Source organism: Cyanistes caeruleus, chromosome 15, assembly GCF_971803275.1.
Source record: "Cyanistes caeruleus chromosome 15, bCyaCae1.hap1.1, whole genome shotgun sequence".
Classification (NCBI taxonomy): Eukaryota; Metazoa; Chordata; class Aves; order Passeriformes; family Paridae; genus Cyanistes; species Cyanistes caeruleus.
Window position 1 is genome coordinate 12,695,841 of NC_141715.1, and position 11,556 is coordinate 12,707,396.

The 11,556-nt window shown below is 38.8% G+C and overlaps 1 long non-coding RNA gene across 1 annotated transcript; it reads right to left on the reverse strand.

Moving 5' to 3' along the window:
• Nucleotides 1-1,250: 1,250 nt before the first annotated feature.
• LOC147650389 (uncharacterized) lies at nucleotides 1,251-11,041 on the reverse strand. Its single transcript, XR_015276698.1, has 2 exons — nucleotides 7,213-11,041; nucleotides 1,251-7,010 (listed from the first exon to the last, which is right to left on the reverse strand). It is a non-coding gene; the product is annotated as an uncharacterized LOC147650389 (long non-coding RNA).
• Between the last annotated feature and the right edge of the window lie 515 nt (nucleotides 11,042-11,556).

Consider the following 11,556-nt stretch of genomic DNA (forward strand, 5'->3'; position numbering starts at 1 on the left):
AGAAAAAGCGAACAGTAAGCTGCCTTAGCACCTTTCTTTCAATTTAAAAATACCATTCAATGTGGAATATTAGGAAATTAATAAAAAATGTTACAAATGGTACTTTATATTTTTATCTGATATGTCCCTTTGGAATGATTTTTGCTTGACCAAAAAACAACCCCAAAGAACCCCTTGTCCAAAAGAAAACCCAAACAAAAATTAAAAAAAACCTCTACATTATTTGCTCAGGGCCAAAGAACAGTTGGGCTTCCTTCCATTTAATGAGGTTTAGATGACAAGTCTCAAGAAACCCTTGCTCCTTCAGTTCAGTGCAATGCTGAACTGTGCTTGGAACCTTGCAGTGCACAGCAGCTTCACTCAACCAGTGTGGAGTTTGTGTTACTTAACTTGGGACAGAGGAGAGAGGATGTGAAAGGACAGAATTCATTTTGCTCTGATTCTCCTGCTCCTCTCCACCAAGTGAATGCTGTGTGATAGAGATCAATGTGTTCAAGTCTCAAGTAGAGGTAATTGTCTTGACTGCATAGCATGAGAAGTAGTTCCAGCATCACAGATTTTAATATTAACAGTGTTAAGGCACTGGATACCTGCTGCATCCAGCCACACACCAATATATAGCCAGAGTAAAGCAAAAAATGTGGATACAGCAACAAAGGACTATTATAATTTTAGATGACTTAAATCTGTCTCCTTTTGTAAAGCTTCTTGTAGGTGATTTGTGGGAAAGCTATGATTCACTTTTTAAATACTGTAATTCCTTATGAAATTATGTGTTAAGTCATGAGGCATGTAATGCAGCCAGAAATCTGGGATGGACAAAGCTTTGAGGCTACCAAGATCATGATTTTCATAATTTCATTGTATATTGATTAAGTAATTGATGTTATAAAAGCTTCTTTTTTTAAACCTGCATTGTTTTGGGCATAAAAATGTGAATGAGAGATTTTTACCAACTAAGTGCAAGAACTCTGTGAAGAAAAAAGATATTGCAGAATTATGTTGTAAAAATTTTAGTCAAGTGAAAAAGCACATTACCACAGTTTAATTTGATAATGTGCATGTGGGCTTGCTCTCACTTTTATAAATACCATACTGTTTTGATAATTTCCCAGACACAACTGTGTAATAATTGCATGTCTGGAATGGTTGAAAGCATGAGGCAAATATAGTCTGAGCAAGTTTTCCTACAATAATTGTATACTGTCACGTGTGATTGGCTTAGTGTTACACAAAGTATACAAAATATAAGCAAGTAGGCATCTTTAATTAAATAAAAACACTGCTGTGCTGGTGTTCCCCTTTTTCCATGAACCTCAGGAGTTAGGTCCTTTGTGAATGTTTTTTTCCTCTCAAGGACAGCCTTAGAAGTTGAAGTTGCAGCTGTTGGGCTGTGCGCAGCTCCAGAAGTACAAAGTCCTTTCAAACCTGCTGTGCCTGTGCTTTATGTGACTCTAAATGTGCTGTTCCTTGACCAGAGCCACTTCATCCTGTAGTGGTGTCCTGTGCATCCAAGTGCCACAGCTCATCTTCTAGAACACTCTACTGACTTACATGGGGGTGTGCAAAGTTTCAGTTCCCAGCTGGCCCATGAATGCTTTGGAATAAATTCATTTCTTTATTTCTTCCTCAGTAAAATGAGAATTCTGTTATTTGCCTTCTAAGAGAATTGTGAAGACAAATTCACTGAAGGTTTTAGGTGCTCAGAAAATGTAATGGAGGAGGTTGTATGAATACCCAGGGGGGAAAAAAAAAATCAGTGAAACCAATCTATTAGGGCATACTTAACAGTAGCTTACAATGGATAAATATCCATTGCTTCACTGCTACTGGGCAATTACATTGGCAGTAAACTAAATTAGTCCATCTGTGGGTTATGTGTCTCTAGAATATCCAGTTAATTACATTATGGTATGTTTTTACTCATGTGAAGCAGAAATACCTACTGGTTAAAAGACTGAATAATGAATTTGAAAGTTTGGCATAGGTGCAGCTCACGGCACAACATCCTCATCCATCACATTGTCTTGTCTCCCTCAGCTGAGGCTCAGAAGGAGTTAAACACCATTCTGGGAACTTCATTACACACTTTGTGATTAACAGAAAGAGAGTTGGCATTGCCTCCCTGTAGATGAATGCTTCGAATTATTTTATACGTGTCTGCAGCCTAGTTGAGTGATCAGCATGTGATAGAGTGCTTTATGTAGCAGGAAGAAGTGGGTTCTATATCAGCATTCTGAGGCAGAAAACCTGAAATCCTTTTAATTTGTCTTAAAATGTTCAGAAGTGGGTACTTAGCAACATAGTTGTGTAACCCAAAGCTGAGATTTCTAAAAATGTTTATTGTGGCTTAAATGTGCATCAGTGTAGAGGTAATTAAAACAGTCAGAGGAAAATTTCTGACAAGCTGACATTTTCAAAACAAATAAAGATTCTCCAGATATTTATAACTTTGTGTCAAGGACAATTTATACTCCATGTCATATTACAATATTTAATTTGTTTTTGTTGTCATACTGTATTAACTCTAAAAGACTTCTCATATTTCAGCAGCTGCTGCATTGCCCTAATCAGCACTGAGAAAACATTCAGTAGTGAGTATACACTATAGCCCAAACACGTCCTTTGGGTCACTCCCTGCTCACCCCTGCATGAGTGTCCACTGCACCATGTGTTCCTGGAAGCAGCAGAATCCCCATGAATGAAACCTGGAGGAACAGAGCAGGAAACAGCAGCTTTGGTTGGTGTTTCAACCATATCCAGTCATTTATGCCAATGGCCCTACTGACCTGCTCTGTGGGATGTGGACTTCGATGTGTTCAGAACATGCTGCTCTGAATGAGTAAAGGGGCACCACTTGTCCCTCTTAGAAAAAAGCAAATTGTTCCCTAAATCACCATGAATCAGGCCTGAATCATGGGCTTGCAAGCAAATCACAGCAATCATTTTGATTTTTATCTACTAAAATTCTGTATGCTCACTACAAGAATCACACAGGGCATATTTAATTTGAAATTCTTACTGAAACTGGGAATTTGGAGAAAGCATTATTGCTATCTACCTTGCTTCTCCTATATATTGACATGAGAGTTACTCATTAATACAGATGCCTCAGGGTCAGATTTTATTTAATTATATTAGTTCTGGTCATTACAGGTTTCTTAATTATTTAGAGAGTGCTATTTATATAGATCTGATTTCTGTTCTAAACTAGATCTCCTTGTGATAGCTATAAAATATTATACTTCACTGAGCAATAGAAATGTATAACTTTCCAGGATAAGAATAGGATGGTAAATACCATAGAAAAATTCTGATTATTATGCTACTGCTAAGCCTTTTTGTTTATTTCCCCTGCAAAGGGTTTTTTTCCAGTCCTCTATTTATCAAAATTCTGCAGTAGTATTGAAAATATGACACCACCACTTGGATTGATAAATCGGAAATGACACACTTCAGGCCAGTGCTTTGAACTGGTACCAGAGGTTAAAACTATTAATAGTGAAGTACCTTACTGAAATTGGACTCTACTTGAAGCAAATTGATGTCATTGATTTGTAGGACAGGCTGTAGTGCTCAGTCTTTAGTGAATGTGAATGTCTCTGTGTTAAGAGGGTACTGTCACCTCCATATTTTTAAAGACCAGCCCAGACCATTCCCACTGTTAAATTTCAATTAAACAAATTTGGTTGGAAAAAATGTTCTATATGTCTTTTATCTACCCTGAGCTGCTGGCAAAACAAACTGGCTGCTCCATATTTGGCATTTATTAATAATATTTTGAATACCACTGCGCTTTTTAAGCTGAGTGTGGTGGAATTCTCATGTGGGATTATTAAATGAGTCGATTTGCATTCTAATGAGAACAAATGTTTGGGAATGCATTGTTAAAATGCTAAAACGGTGTGTGTATAATTATTTTGCAGCTTAGATTTGCAGAACTCATTTCCCCAAACTCTTTTTTTTTTAAATAACTAAAGAGACAGAGCATACTGACGGCTGGAGGGGAGGTGATTAGGGTAATTTAAACTGTTCACAAATGACTTTGCTACTGAATGAAAGCATTTCTTTGGCTTTGCTATGCTCCTTTCATTATCTTTAAGCGGCTGCAGTGTTGAGTCCCGTAAGAAGCCTCACCAAGCTCTCTTTCCTTGTACACTTTCTCATTTCTATTGATTAATCATTTTGTAATTCCATTCTAGGTTGCCTTGCTCATCTTTAAGGCATGTGCTGCTTTTTCTTTGCTTGTCTATCCTGTAACGGTTATGTTGTCTCTTCTAATACCTTAGCTTTATCACTGCAAGTCAAGCTTTAAAACATTAATCCCTTCATGCTTTAATTTCATATTCTATTATCAGAATGAATGCAAATACTGTTTCCTTTTTGCTCCTTTTTAATCATCTTCACTACAGCTTTTGCAAATGGTCCAAGAGTAAAGCAAGCTTTTTATTGCAGTCAAAGTCAAAGATTTGTTCGGTTACTCTTTTCATATATTCTTCCACAAGTACTTCCAAACAAGAATTGTTTACTGCAGGTTTCTGAGATGTTTTGCTGCTTTCTATTCACCGTCTCATGCACTGCAAGGTAGTGTTGTTTAAAATACTGCTTTCCTAAGGAAAAAACTCAGTGTTTCTCAGGGTAAATTACCATGAGATACCACAGAGAGCCTTTAATAGTCTTGTCTTCCCCTCCTGCCCTCTCCAAGTTGTCTTGTCATAGGCAACTGTGGTTGCAAGGTGTGGATAGAGACTGCTTTTAACTTGCTGTGTGAACCACCAGGCAACACTGTGGCATTGTAAACTTATGTAAAATTTATAGAGAGAGACCTTAGCAGCTCCATAGTTAAGCTCAAGTTATACTCTTCAAGCAGGTTTTAAATCCTTGAGATTGACACAAACTTTTTCAAAAATCCCCTACCAGAAAACGTGTACCATTTCAGTAGGAAGAATATGTGTGGAAGTTTCTAGCTAAAAAAAAAATCATGTCTTCTGGCTATAGTTTAGAATTTTAAATAATTTGCAAGCCTCTATAAATTTTTTCTCTTTGTTTGGGTTTTTTTTCCAGGTCCATACCCTTTGTAATTGAAAAACTTGCAGGATCCCAGTTTATTTTAGAGCATAATCCTCGAGTAATCCAAATGAATACTCCTTTTCTGCTTTAGCAGTAGCATCTTTCGCCAAAAAAGAAAAAAAAAAAAGCTCATTCTCTTCAAATTTGCCAGGGAAAAAGGAAGATGCTGCATCACGGGAGACAATTCTAAGCATCACATCAATTGCCTACTAACAGTTGGGAAGGATAGAAACATTCCTTTTCCTTCTCACTGACTATTCTATTGTTTCTTGTGTAAAAAGCAGTCCTTTGAGTTAGAATAATTATGTTGTATCAGGCATTTTTTCTTGCAAAACTTAGTTGTGTTTCCAATTCTCTCCCCAACAAGCTTGCAATCAGTAATTTTGTGCAGGCTGAATAAAAGATTTGTTGGAACTGCGGAACCTTTGCTTTTATTGACTTATCTCTGTAAAAGCAGAAGTTTCCCCTGCTTCTTGAGACTTGAGAATATCCCCCACATACTGTCTCCTGTGGTGCATGATCTGTTTTTCTATGCATGTGAAAACAGACACAAGGCTTAGGTATGCTAGTTCTTTCTAACAACATCTCCACCAAAGCAAAGCTTCTGTTGCTGCAGAAGGCTGGTTTCTTTCAGCGCCAACAATAAATTTCTGAAGGAAATGAAAGGAAAATAATAAACATGTCATCTCATGCAACTTCATGGACACTGCAGTCCCCAGAAATACTTAGTTTTCCCCCTCTGCATCTTGCTCACTATTTTTAGCCATCCAAATTGTATATGATTCATGGCAAACCTTCATGTTGAGGTTCACGGCATTTATGTTTGCAGAAAGAAGCTCTCTATTTCTATGAAATTAGTGAGAAAAATTATGAATGTGTCTGCTAAATTATGGAAGAACTAAATCCATTTTGTATGTTCTTATGGTAACAGGATAAAGCCATTAATCATTATTAAATCACGATGCTCATCAACACATATTTACAGTTTAATTAAGAACTGTGCTCTCTAAACCTGCCAATTAATTATCAGAAGCACAAAAACCTCTCCACCTACAATCTGTTAAATCATTGGTTACCACGACCTTTTATTCTTTTCATATCTTCACAGCATCTTTTAAAATAAGCTGCAGCTTTTCTCAGAGGCTTTAATGTTTAGATATACAGCAAAAGAGTTACCAAACTTCAGAAGCTGGTGGATTGTGTTATTTTTTAGAAATTATGTTGGTTTTAGATCCCTGGAGTCTTGGGCTGGGTCTAGAGAAGCATAAACCTCAGCATTTCTAGCACAGTGTTGCACCGTATTTATTCCAGGAGCCTCTGCTTTAATGAGGGCTATTCAGAAAATAGTCTTCTTTTATCTGTTCTTCCATTTTGTACTCAGCAAAGCAGGAATTGGCTGTCTACATGCTAAAATTTAGCATTTTTTTTACCGCAGTGTAATTTAGAAAAGGTCTGGTATGGCCGTGATTCAGGTCAGTGAGTGCCTGCAGTGAGGCCCAACACGCGGCCCTGCTTGAGGCAGCACACGGCTCCGGAGCGATGTGTGAGCTGGGCGAGAGGCAGAAAAAAAAGCATTTATATTGAAATTTTTGCAAATGTTATGCCTGGCACTAAGTTGGCATTTATGGAACATTTCAGAGTTTAACACGTTCAACAGCAGCTGTTGGACGTCTCCTTCTAGAAGGTTCCTCCTGGAACCGTGGCAGCTTGGATGGCACCTGCTGCCTACGGGAGCTCACAGAACTGCAGTCATCCAGCTCAGAAACGACCTTTGGGATCATTGTTTCCCATGAAACGTTTACATTGCTAGCATTTAATGTCCCATTTAACATTAATCAGTATCAAACCGTAATCACTAATATAACAGTAATGCCACGGAATGCTGCTGCGGGCCTGGGAAATGTGTGTGGCAGAGGCGAGTGTGGGATGGGGGAGCACAGCTGAGGGGTGGCTGCCATTGCATGAGGGCTGCTGGGGACACCAGGGCACGGCTGAGGGGTGGCTGCCATTGCGGGAGGGCTGCTGGGGACACCAGGGCACAGCTGAGGGGTGGCTGCCATTGCATGAGGGCTGCTGGGGACACCAGGGCACGGCTGAGGGGTGGCTGCCATTGCATGAGGGCTGCTGGGGACACCAGAGCACGGCTGAGGGGTGGCTGCCATTGCGGGAGAGCTGCTGGGGACACCAGGGCACGGCTGAGGGGTGGCTGCCATTGCGGGAGAGCTGCTGGGGACACCACGGTGACAGAGACTGAAGAGAGGGGGCAGAGTGGCCGTCCATGAGGAGGGGTGGCCATGGTGGGCTGTGCCGGGCCGGGGCCGGGGCTCAGCTCGGTGCTGGCCCTCACCGGGAGCCCTGGTGCCAAAGGAGCGGCCGCTGGGAGCACCGTGTGGGCAGAGCTTCTGGAAAGATTTGGTGAAAACGAGCGCTTTAAAAAGCTGTTTGCAGTGATGTGCTCAGTGACCCTGCTGAGGGACTGCAGGTACAGAGCTGGAAAAGCTGAACAGCACTGCTAGTAAATACAGAGGGGGTTTTGCACAGTGCTGTGGTCAGGCTGTGCTCCTTGCCTGCATGCTTTTTGTGCTCTGGGGGTGCAGCTGGACAATTCTGCCTGTTCCAGCCGATCGTCATGTGAAGCAATACCGGTGGAGGAGGCTGCCTGCTGCTATTTCTGTGTTAGAAGGGAGTTCAGGGAGTTGTCTCGCTCTGTGTGTATCTTTTATATTCGTGTTTTATTTCTCTGAGTAGCCCCCAGTGCTGGCAATAGCAGGAATATCACTTCTCCTTTGAAGTTAGCCATGCAGAAACGCTTTGGGATATGACCCATATATAGACTAATGCCTCTGGAGACACTCGTGTCTGTGGGGTTGTTTCATGATCTCATGTTGTAAGTTTTGGCAGTATTATCAACACTTGTATTATTAAAAAAAAAAAAAAAAAAACCTAACATTTTTCCTTGCATTTTTATATTTATGAAACAAATCACAGGTATGTTTAAAAAGGAATAAAAAATATTCCACCAAAACTCATCTTGAAAACCGAGCATTTAATTTGTCATAAGTACTGTTTGCCCTATTCATAAATAGTACATTCAAAGGGAGTCCTATCCTGTCCTGATTTTTTAGAGCTAAAAAGTTTCAAACTTTTATTCTGTTTATAGTACAATTTACAAAACTTTGTTTGTTTGTTTCTCTTTTATTTCCAAGTCTTTCATGTATGGACTTCTACCTTCTTATAGAACAATTACTGAATGAAGAAAGAATGAAATGTGTAATTTTGCTTATTTGTATTAGTTTTCTAACAATGTAACAACAGCTTATCCACCTCAGTCTTGATGTCCATAAAGTAATGTTTCCAGGATTGTGAGCTTGACAGGGAACACTAATACCCAGAAAAACATACATGTGACTCCTTTGTGTTTAAATTAAGGCTAGGAACAGTGATACAGAGCTTCAAATTTGACAACAGGCTGAAAATATATGCAGGTATCCATATAGTGTGTAACTGTAAGAGGTTAATAACATTGAAGTTTTTGCCTCTAGATGCCAGGATAGAGAGATATATGGCTGGTTTTAATTTTAATCTTAGTAACATGCTAGAAAATCATTGTAGGAACCTGCTCCGCATGTTAACCGATTGCAATTATATCTATTTGCATGTTTCCATGTAGATGCATTTTAATTTCTGGGTGTGTATACCAAGGCATACACATTCTATTTTCCTTTACTCAGAATATGAAGCCTATTAGACAATTCAGAAGGATCATATTCCTTCTATATAAAACCAAATAAATAGCTCACTAGATGCTGGATTTGACATTAGCTGAAAAAAACCTGAATAGTTTCTTTGTATCCTTACACCCATTATGTTCTTCCATCCTTTATGTCTTTTATACTCGGCTGCCTGTAATCTCCTCTCTTGTTTCATACTGGTGTTTCCCTAAGAATTGGGAATGGAGGAGGAGAAAAAGTAAAATAAAAGGTTCTAAGGAGAAAGTCTGTATGGTAATAGCCTGGAAAAGAAAGACAAGGTTTCCATAGCTTGCATTTGAAGATTACCCAAAACACCAAAAAGAGTAGAGATGCCAAGCAAAATGCTAAAAAGAATTTTTGAGCTTGTCAACTGAACATACCTAATGGTCCTCAGTTATCCACAACTTCAGGGCCTTTACATACTTTTAGTCATGCCGCGTTCCAGGGCAAAAGATGGAAATTGAATTGTACTGCACTTGTGTGGTATTGGATCTGATTTAGGATACCTCTGAATCTGAAGGGCAGTTGGCAGCTAATCTGCCTCATGTTTTGGCATATTAGAAGTTTTGGATGTAGTTGACTTATTCCCCTTCTGGAGTGTTACGCTGTAGCAGTGTAACTCCTTTATAAAATAAAGGAGCTGATGTGTTAGCATGCACAGCAAATACTAATGATATTAATAGCTTTAAAAGTGCTCTCAATCTTCCTGAAGAACAGTTCAAGATTATCTTCTCCACTATCATTAAATTGTAGATTACGTGAGCTGGATATTGAAGTTAAATTAGAAAATATGCTCTGACAGTATCCAGATCCCTAGAATTATGATATTTCATGGCCAATTTGAAGTCAGTGATACAAGGATTGCTTCATAAAAATACTAAGCTTTGCTCCAACATCCTAGATGAAAGCACATTTTTTCCAGTTTCAAGTAATAATTTATGCACAACAGTAAGTAACTTGTATTTAGGTTTTTTTTTTGTGTTTTGGGTTTGTTGTTTCTGTTTTTTTTTTACAAGTAATGTGACTGAAGTGAATGTAAGGAAGCAAACCAAATCTTTTGGGTTTTGAGCAGTAGTGCTAAGCCTATCCCAGGAACTGCTTTCCTAACAGAGGGACTGCTGGGAGCTCAAGTCATGTTTCAAGACCAGACGGTGCTTCTGCAACTGGAACTCTGCCAGGATATAAAAAATAATGCTTATCTGTAAACTAACATTAAACCTTTCTTTTTGGTGCTTTAAAAAAAGCCAAAACAGTCTTTAAAGGTCATGACACTACTCAGTGACAAAGTCAACATTCACATTAGGAGGCAGTGCAGGCTAAAGAATAAATGTGCAAAGTGGAAGAGATGGTGGGCATGGCATTTACACTAACAATTTTTTTTTACAGGGATTATATTCTGTGCTGCTTCTAGACTGGTTTTCCAAATGAAATGCTCCTTCTGGATGGGAATCTGGCACACCTTCTAGCTTCCTTTCAGGTGAAAGGAATCTTGTTTGTGCACTCTGTCTCCTGATTGTACTTTGGTTCATATGATGCACCAGATTTAATCGTGAAATTAGCATTAAAAACAAACCAAACAACACTTCTGACCCAAAACAGAGTCCTAACATAGACACACCCAGAGGTGATTATCCAACACCAGTATGGAAAATCTGTGTCTGTTGCCCACTTGGAATGCTTTTGTTAGGAGGGACAGGCCTCATTACATTTGCACTCAAAAAAGTGTGAGCAGGTTTGTTTGGGGTGGAGAAGGGCTCACTTTTGTCATTAACAATGAATCTGATTATGCATATGCAATCAAAACACAAAGGTTATAGAGAAAGGGCCCTGTGTTACATTAAAGGGAAATAAATCCCATAAGTCCCAGTATAGTTTTCCAACCACCTGCAGCGAGTGTGTGCCCCGAATCTGAACACTGGCAGGTTCAGAGGGATATTGCTCAGCAGAAGCTAAACCTGTCAGAGTAGATAGAATGCCCCAGATCTACCACAAATGTAATGAGACAAGCTGATCTAAAATTCAGATCTGTCAGTAAGTATAAGGTGGCAATTTTTTATTCACCACCTATAAAATATATAGGTATGATATTAATTTAAACTTGGAATAGAAGATGAGCACAAACACTATTAAACAAATACTAGTGTTATTTGTTATCCTGATAAACTGACACTTACAAGAAGCAAAAACAGAAGTTTCAATGTATATGTTGTTAAGAGAAAGTGAGAAAAAATTATTAAGAAAATCCATAGTAACTTTGACATTGTTTTTCAAACTATAGCTGATTTAACTATCTCAGCATCTTGAGGGAAGTGTGAGTATGCTGAAGGTCTCATGAGCACCCATCAGAAATGGAATAATTCCTGTCATTTTAACTCTCCAATCCTGGCTGCAAAAATGTGGAGGTATCTTTTGGGTCATGGTGATTCTTTCTTTTCTTCCACTTCTTTAAAGGAAAAGTGACATTTTCTCAGTTCAGGATGCCCCCATTGCTGGCATGAAATGTCTGCATCTTTGAATGACAGAACTTCCATATCCAGTTTCTAACTGTTGATTTTCATGTTACTTCTAAAGTTACCGTGAATCACATCAAAAAATAGCAGGCTCTTAAAGTGAAAAATATGTCTTATGCAGTTGCATGAGATTTTACAGTATAAAATATAACTTTATCTATTTTATATTATGATAATATGATACACAGGACCGCAGAAATAAACCTTGGTTTAAAGTTATAAAT